The sequence below is a fragment of the Triticum aestivum genome, chromosome 4D (genome assembly GCF_018294505.1).
Source record: "Triticum aestivum cultivar Chinese Spring chromosome 4D, IWGSC CS RefSeq v2.1, whole genome shotgun sequence".
NCBI lineage: Eukaryota > Viridiplantae > Streptophyta > Magnoliopsida > Poales > Poaceae > Triticum > Triticum aestivum.
This window is the reverse complement of record NC_057805.1, coordinates 238,030,898-238,039,526: the sequence shown is the minus strand read 5'-3', so window position 1 is coordinate 238,039,526 and position 8,629 is coordinate 238,030,898.

The following is an 8,629-nucleotide window of genomic DNA, read 5'->3' as shown; positions in this document are numbered from 1 at the left end:
GGGGCGGTTGGACGTTGTCCGGCGCGGACGGACGCGTCCGGCGGCGCGGTGGGAAAATCTCTAGGGTTCGTCTATGAATCCGTTTTTCGGGATGCCCACATATAAATAGGTAGAGGGAGCTAGGAGACTCCAAATGAGGTGCGGTTTTCGCCCACACGATCGTGATCGAACGACCTAGAGCATGGAAGAGAGTTTGGTGGGTTTTGGGCTGGTTTTGGAGGGGGTTTTTGCTGGATACTCAAATGGACTTTGCGGATGCCCGGTTAACCGATGGAGTACCAAACGACCTCCGAATGGAACGAAACGTGACCGGTAGTCTCCGGGTGGTATATTAAGACCACTTGACAAGCCTCGGTCCATTCCGAGAAAGTTTGACACACGCACACGAAAGAAAACAAGAGGGGTGCACCGGAGGAGATAGGAGCGCCGGATTGGAAAACGGACAACGGGGAAAATGCTCGGATGCATGAGACGAACACGTATGCAAATGCAATGCACATGATGACATGATATGAAAATGCATGACATGACAAAAAAACAAACCAAAGACAAAACCCGACAACGGAGGGAAAAACATATCACATAGCCGAAAATGGCAAGAGTCGGAGTTACAAATATGGTAAGTTACATGCGGGGTGTTACAACACTCCACCACTACAAGAGGATCTCGTCCCGAGATCTAGGACTGAAAGAACTCCGGATATTCGGAACGGAGATGGTCCTCGCGTTCCCAGGTGGCTTTCCGGTCGGAATGGTGCGACCACTTCACTTTTAGGAATTTGATAGACTTGTTGCGAGTCTTGCGCTCAGTTTCTTCAAGAATAGCAACGGGGTGCTCATGATAAGACAAATCTTCTTGAAGGTCAATCTCTTCGAAGTCGATAGTGCGCTCAGGCGTCTTGAAGCACTTGCGGAGCTGTGACACGTGGAACACATCGTGCACGTTCGCGAAGTTGGAAGGAAGCTCAAGTTGATAGGCGAGGTCGCCTCTTTTGCCAATGATCTTGAAAGGACCCACGTATCTAGGGGCAAGCTTCCCTTTGATACCGAAGCGACGAGTGCCTTTCATTGGAGAGACGCGGAGGTAGACATGGTCTCCGATCTCAAAAGCCAAATCACGATGCTTACTATCATAGTAACTCTTCTAGCGGGATTGCGCGGCCTTGAGATTATCACGGATGACTTTACACATTTCTTTAGCTTCAGTGATTAAGTCATTGCCAAGAAGTTGGCGTTCACCAGTCTCTGACCAATTGAGAGGAGTACGACACTTTCTGCCATAGAGAATCTCGAATGGGGCCTTGCCCGAACTCGCTTGGAAGCTGTTGTTGTAGGAGAATTCAGCATATGGAAGACAATCTTCCCATTTCATGCCAAAGGAAATGACACAGGCCCTGAGCATATCTCCAAGAATTTGATTGACTCGCTCGACTTGGCCACTAGTTTGAGGGTGGAAAGCTGTGCTGAAGCGAATGTTTGTGCCCATGGCCTTCTGGAAGGAGTCCCAGAACTTAGAGGTGAAGATACTTCCACGATCAGAAGAAATCAATTGTGGAATGCCGTGCAAAGAGACAATTCTGGAGGTGTAGAGCTCTGCCAGCTGAGCTGCTGTGATGGATTCTTTGATAGGAAGGAAATGAGCCACTTTAGAGAGCTTGTCGATGACAACGAAGATAGCGTCATTTCCGCGCTTGGACTTGGGAAATCCAGTCACGAAGTCCATTTCGATATGATCAAACTTCCATTCTGGGATAGCAAGAGGTTGGAGGAGACCAGCTGGTCGTTGGTGTTCTGCTTTCACTCTTCGGCAGACATCACATTCATTCACGAATTGAGCAATTTCTCGCTTCATTCGAGTCCACCAATACGACTGCTTGAGGTCATGATACATCTTCGTACTTCCAGGATGAATGGAAAGGAGAGAATTGTGCGCCTCGTTCATTATGACTTTCCCTAGATCACCTTTCGGAACCACAATCCGGTCCTCGAAGAACAAAGTGTCTCTGTCATCAATGCGATAGCACTTGTATTTGGAAAGACCCTTGTCGATACCACGTTTCACCTTCTTCACCATGGCATCAAGGAGTTGTGCCTCACGAATTTGATCTTCCAAAGTAGGAGAGACTATGAGGTTGGCAAGAACGCCTTGAGGAACAACTTGGAGATTCAGCTTGCGGAAAGCTTCACAAAGATCCGGTTGAAAAGGCTTGAGAATTAAGCTGTTGCAATAAGCTTTCCTGCTTAAAGCATCTGCAATGACATTTGCTTTGCCTGGAGTATATTTGATACTCGGATTGTACTCTTGAATCATTTCGACCCATCGAGTCTGTCTGAGGTTGAGGTTGGGTTGAGTGAAGATATACTTGAGACTCTTGTGATCAGTGAAAATGTCCACTTGTCTTCCCAACAAGAGATGTCTCCACGTAATCAATGCATGGACAACTGCCGCCAACTCAAGATCGTGAGTGGGGTAGTTTTTCTCGTTGGGCTTCAACTGCCAAGAGGTATAGGCCACAACTTTCTTCTCTTGCATTAACACAACACCGAGACCTTGGAGAGAAGCATCACAGAAAACTTCATACGGCTTAGATTCATCAGGAGGAGTCAAGACAGGAGCTGTGACTAGTTTCTCTTTGAGAGTGTTGAAAGCAACGTCACACTCAGGAGACCAGACATACTTCACATGCTTCTGTAGGAGGTTGGAAAGAGGTTTTGCAATCTTGGAGAAATTCTCAACGAATCTTCGGCAATAGCTTGCAAGACCCAGAAAACTTCGAAGCTGTTTGACATTTTGAGGAGGTTCCCAATCCACAACTGCGGACACCTTCTCGGGGTTAACAGCGATGCCTTTGGCAGAGATGATGTGACCAAGGAAAAGAACTTCATCGAGCCAAAACTCACATTTGGAGAACTTCGCATAGAATTGATACTCTCTGAGCTTGTCGAGCACCAATCGTAAATGTTTGGCATGATCCTGCTTGTTCTTGGAGAAGACCAAGATATCATCGAGATACACCAGAACGAATTCATTGGTATAGGGGTTGAAGATGAAATTCATCATCCGAGAGAACACCGGAGGAGCATTGACAAGGCCGAAAGACACGACAGTATATTCATAAGAACCAAAGCTTGTTCTGAATGCTGTCTTGGGAATATCTTCTTCACGAATGCGAATCTGATGATAACCCATACGAAGGTCAAGCTTCGAGAATACTTTGGCCCCTTTGAGTTGCTCAAAAAGCTCATTGATGTTGGGAAGTGGATACTTGTTCTTGATAGTCTTCTTGTTCAATGGACGGTAGTCGACACAAAGTCGGTCCGTGCCATCCTTCTTCTTGACAAAAAGAACACCACAACCCCATGGAGAAGAACTCGGTCTGATCAAACCCAGACGTTCTTGTTCATCGAGCTGCTTCTTCAATTCCTTCAGCTCGTTAGGTCCAAGCTTGTCTGGACGCTTGCAAACGGGTTCAGTGCCAGGCTCTAGTTCAATAACGAACTCAACTGGCCGATGAGGAGGCATACCCGGAATCTCTTCTGGAAAAACGTCTTGATACCCGCAAACGACTAGAATTTGAGAGATGGCATTCAATTCGCCCTTCTCATTGAGAGAGAAAAACCGAATGGTTTCATCACGAGCGGCAAAAATAATCACATCCTCAGACGAGTGTGTCAATTGAATTTCCCTGGCAGCACAATCAAGTTGAGCCTTGTGCTTAGAAAGCCAGTCCATCCCAAGAATAAGATCAATATCCGAGTCACCAAGAACAATTGGAGAAGAGTGGAATCTATAGTCGGCCATCTTGATGGAAACATCGGGAGCAACCAAACTAGAAGACAAAAGCTTTCCCGGAGAAACAACTTGCATAACTTTGGATAAACTCTGTGTCAACATTGTGCTTCGATGCAAATGGGTATGACAAGAAAGAATGCGATGCACTAGTATCAAAAAGAACTTTTGCAGGAATATCATTAACTGAGAGATTACCCATTATCACATCAGTAGATTCCTCCGCTTGAGCTGCATTCATCATGTTCACCTTTGCAGACTTTGGATTATGCTTCACCACTGCATTGCTGGAAGATCTGACAGGAGGAGGAGGAGGAAGACGCCTCTGGTTGAAGCACTTGTTAGCATAGTGACCTTTCTGCTGACATTTGTTGCAAGTCACCTCTGAGAGTGGACGGTGATAAGGAGCATTGGACTTTGGAGTTTGATTCTGAGACTTGTTCTGATAGCCAGAGTTGGAAGAGTTTGAAGAACCATGGCCACCTTTGTTCCTCTGCTGGAAAGGCTGACGAAACGGAGGAGGAGGAGGCAACCAGAACTTCTGTTGCTTAGCTGTCACAAGTGAGGAAGAAGAAGACTGAACTGCATCTCTGACTCTCTTCTTAGAAGCCTCACACTTGAGCTGAGCAGCCTCTTGCTTCAGTGCCATATTGTAGAATTGATCAAAGTGAGTAGGCTCAACAAGAACGAGAGCTAACTGCAGATCCTCTTTAAAGCCACCTCTGAAGTGATAGATCATACTCTTCTCATCAGGAACGTCTTGTTTAGCGAAGCGAGCAAGTTTCTGAAACTAAATGTTGTATTGATACACAGACATGTTTCCTTGCTTGAGATTGCGGAACTCCTCACGCTTGCTCTCGACAACACTTTGTGGAATGTGGTGCGCTTTGAAGTCCTGACAGAAGTCAGTCCAAGTTATCACACGACCTCCTCTGGAATCTTTGTATTGTTGATACCAATCAGCAGCTTGGTCCTTGAGCTGGAAAGAAGCGAACTTGACATAGTCCTCAGGCCTGACATTGCTACATTCAAAATGCTTGTTGATGTCCACGAGCCAATCATCGGCATTCGTGGCCTCGGCAGAGTAGCTGAAAGACTTGGGCTGATTTGCGAGAAACTGGTTGAGAGTGGCAAAGTGAAACTGATTGTTGCCTTGACCTTGATTGCCTTGATTGCCTTGCCCTTGAGTACGTTCTTGCAATAGTTGCAGAATCATCTGAGCATTGGCGTTGGTGGCTGCCATGATTGCTTGCCATGCCTCCGGAGGTGGAGGTGGTGGCGGAGGGTTCGCTTGACTCCCTTCATTGCGATCCGGATTCTGACGCGTTGGCGGAGCCATCCTGAAGAGGGTGATATCCGTTAGCATCTTGATAGATAAAAGATAAGTAGAATCAACGGATAGAAATTGCAACATATAGTCTTCACAATAAACATTCGAACGAAGATGAACGAATGAATTCCGTAGTAAATCATCACACTTCCATAAGTTGAGAAGCCACTTGAAAAAGATATGGAATGAACATAGAATTCGAAGTAACTCGAATACCACAATACAAAATAAAACAATGTATTGGCTTGCAGAATAAGCCGGAACAAACATATGATAGATATTTCGTCCGAAGTTTTCGTGGTGGGGCCCACACGGGCTCAATCGTACAGCACCATCATGTACAAGGCTGTGCACATGACATACGAAGCGTCCCCGAGTCGGCAAAGCCATGGACTCTTTAAGACACAACAAGACCACTGTAAAATCAACCGTATACAGGCGGACCACTAGACGTCGAACCCCAATCTCATATCATGTGTCTGTCGGAAAGATATCCTAAGGCTACTTGAATTCCCACTTATAAACTCCCGAAACTTTCTGGTTATGCAATCTGGTGTAGGGGATACAGGGGACACAAATATATATCACCCAAACTAGCAATCCCTAGATCCAGCTGTATCCATCCGTCAACACATAACCAAGAAACCTTCGGAAATCGTTTACCTCAACCTTCGAAAAACATCCGTTATACAAGTCATGGCAATACTCCCGAACTCCCGCCCCAGTACTGGGTGGCGTCGAGGTGATCTCACCAACAACTGCATAAAAGAGATTTCGATGTCGGCGAAACTCAGGTATTCCAGAACTGCAACGATAAAATTGTGACGACAACACCTCGGAGCTCAACTCCCCGGGACACTGCCACAACCCCTAAATGACAGGAGGCACCAAGAACAATGTTCTCGTCACAAATCCATCGGAACGATTCCAAGATACCCGCGTGATCCTAAAATTTTTTTTAGTGAAATTTGAGGAGAGAGTAATCAAAACTTCTACGTCAGGAGACCTCACCAGAGCGACGAAGGGACTGAGGAGTAAAAAGAATCCTACTCTCCGTTATATATAATCCTAAGACTCAATTTTCTTTATTCTAGACTCAACAACGTCAGCGATTCGATCAAGCAGGGGGCTCCTAAGTCGGGGATGGCTCTGATTACCAACTTGTAACGCCCACGATGCGGCTATATCTCCCACGTGTCGAAGCACGACTTAGAGGCATAACCGCATAGTGGTTTTGTCGCAAGAAGGGTCATCTTCACACAATCCCATGTAATGAACAAGAATGGGATAAAGAGTTGGCTTACAATCGCCACTTCACACAATACATAAATATCATCATACATCATCCAAAATACAATCATATAGACCGGCTACGGTAAAAATCCAGATGAAAATAAGAAAACCCCAAATGCTAGATCCCCGATCGTCCCAACTGGGCTCCACTACTGATCATCAGGAAAAGACACATAGTAACGACCACGTTCCTCGTCGAACTCCCACTTGAGATCGACGCCATCGTCTGCACTGGCATCGTCGGCACCTGCAAATGTTTTGGAAGTATCTGTGAGTCACGGGGACTCAGCAATCTCACACCCGCGAGATCAAGACTATTTAAGCTTGTAGGAAAGGATGGTGCAAAGAGGTGGAGCTGCAACGGCAAAAGCATATATGGTGGCTAACTTGCGCATATGAGAGCGAGAAGAGAAGCAACAGAACGGACGTCATCTAGCAATGACCAAGAAGTGATCCTGAACACCTACTTACGTCATACATAACACTGACCGTGTTCACTTCCCGGACTCCGCCGAGAAGAGACCATCACGGTAACACACGCACTTGGTGTATTTTAATTGGGTCAAGTGACAAGTTATCTACAACCGGGCATTAACAAATTCCCATCTGCCTCATAACCGCGGGCACGGCTTTCGAAAGATAATACCCTGCAGGGGTGTCCCAACTTAGCCCATCATAAGCTCTCACGGTCAACGAAGGATAAACCTTCTCCCGGAAAGACCCGACCAGTCTCGGAATCCCGGTTTACAAGACATCTCGACAATGGTAAAACAAGACCAGCAAAGCCACCCGAATGTGCCGACAAATCCCGATAGGAGCTGCACATATATCGTTCTCAGGGCACACCGGATGAGACATCCTACGAGTAAAACCAGACCTCGAGTTTCCAGGAGGGGGCCCCGTAGTCTGCTCAGTTCGGACCAACACTCGAAGGAGCACTGGCCCGGGGGGGTTAAAATAAGATGACCCTCGGGCTTGCGAAAACCCGGGGGAAAAAGGTATAGGTCGCAAATGGTAAAACCAAGGTTGGGCCTTGCTGGAGGAGTTTTATTCAAGGCGAACTGTCAAGGGGTTCCCATAAATCACCCGACCGCGTAAGGAACGCAAACTCAAGGAACATAATCCCGGTATAACAGTAACTAGGGAGGCAAGAGTGGAACAAAACACCAGGCATAAGGCCGAGCCTTCCACCATTAACCAAAATATATAGATGCATTAATTAAGTAAGAGATATTGTGATATCCCAACATATCCATGTTCCGACATGGAACAAACTTCAACTTCACCTGCAACTAGCAACGCTATAAGAGGGGCTGAGCAAAAGCGGTAACTTAGCAAAACAACGGTTTGCTAGGAAAAGGATGGTTAGAGGCTGACATGGCTAAAAATAGGAGACATGATATAGCAAGTGATAGGTAGCGGAGCATGGCAATAGAGCGAACAACTAGCATAGCAAAGATAGAAGTGATTTCGAGGGGTGGTCATCTTGCCTGCAAGATTCTCAGAGTTGTTGAAAGCTTGATCCTCGTAAGCGTACTCGACAGGTTCCTCGTTCACGAACTCGTCTCCTGGCTCTACCCAAGACAAGAACACAAGCAAACGGAACCACAATCAACAACGAGAAATGCGCAAACACCATGATGCAAAACATGTATGATATGCAAGATATGATATGCAAGATAAGATGGCATGGCATACTTCAAAACACATGTAGAGCTCATGCTCAAAAGATGCACAGATTAAATGATACAAAAATGACAAATCTCCAAGTTCTGATAAGAACCAGAGATTAACAGCAACTAGCCCTCTTCCAACGAAGATTTGGGCATCAAGATGACCTCTAATGAAAATGGTGCAATTGAACAAAATGAAGAGCATCACGAGGCGAACAACTTGACATATTACACGCGCGAATCGGAGCTACATGCAAGAAGTTATCGCATCGGGAACAGGAGCATATGCTGAGGAAAATTAGGACTTAGAAAAAAACGAAGGCTAGGAAAGTCAACGGGGGGGGGAGCTGTACCAGATCGGATCGAGCGAACTCGCTCGAGCTGCCGACGGCGACGGCGAGGCAGGGGCCGGCGGGCCTGGCCGGAGGAGGAGAAAGGCGAGGCGGCGGAGGAGGGGCACCGGAGGAGGGGCACCGGCGGCGGGGCCGGAGGAGGCGGCCCGGGGCGGCGGGCACGGCGCCGGCGGCGGAGATGGCGAGCCGG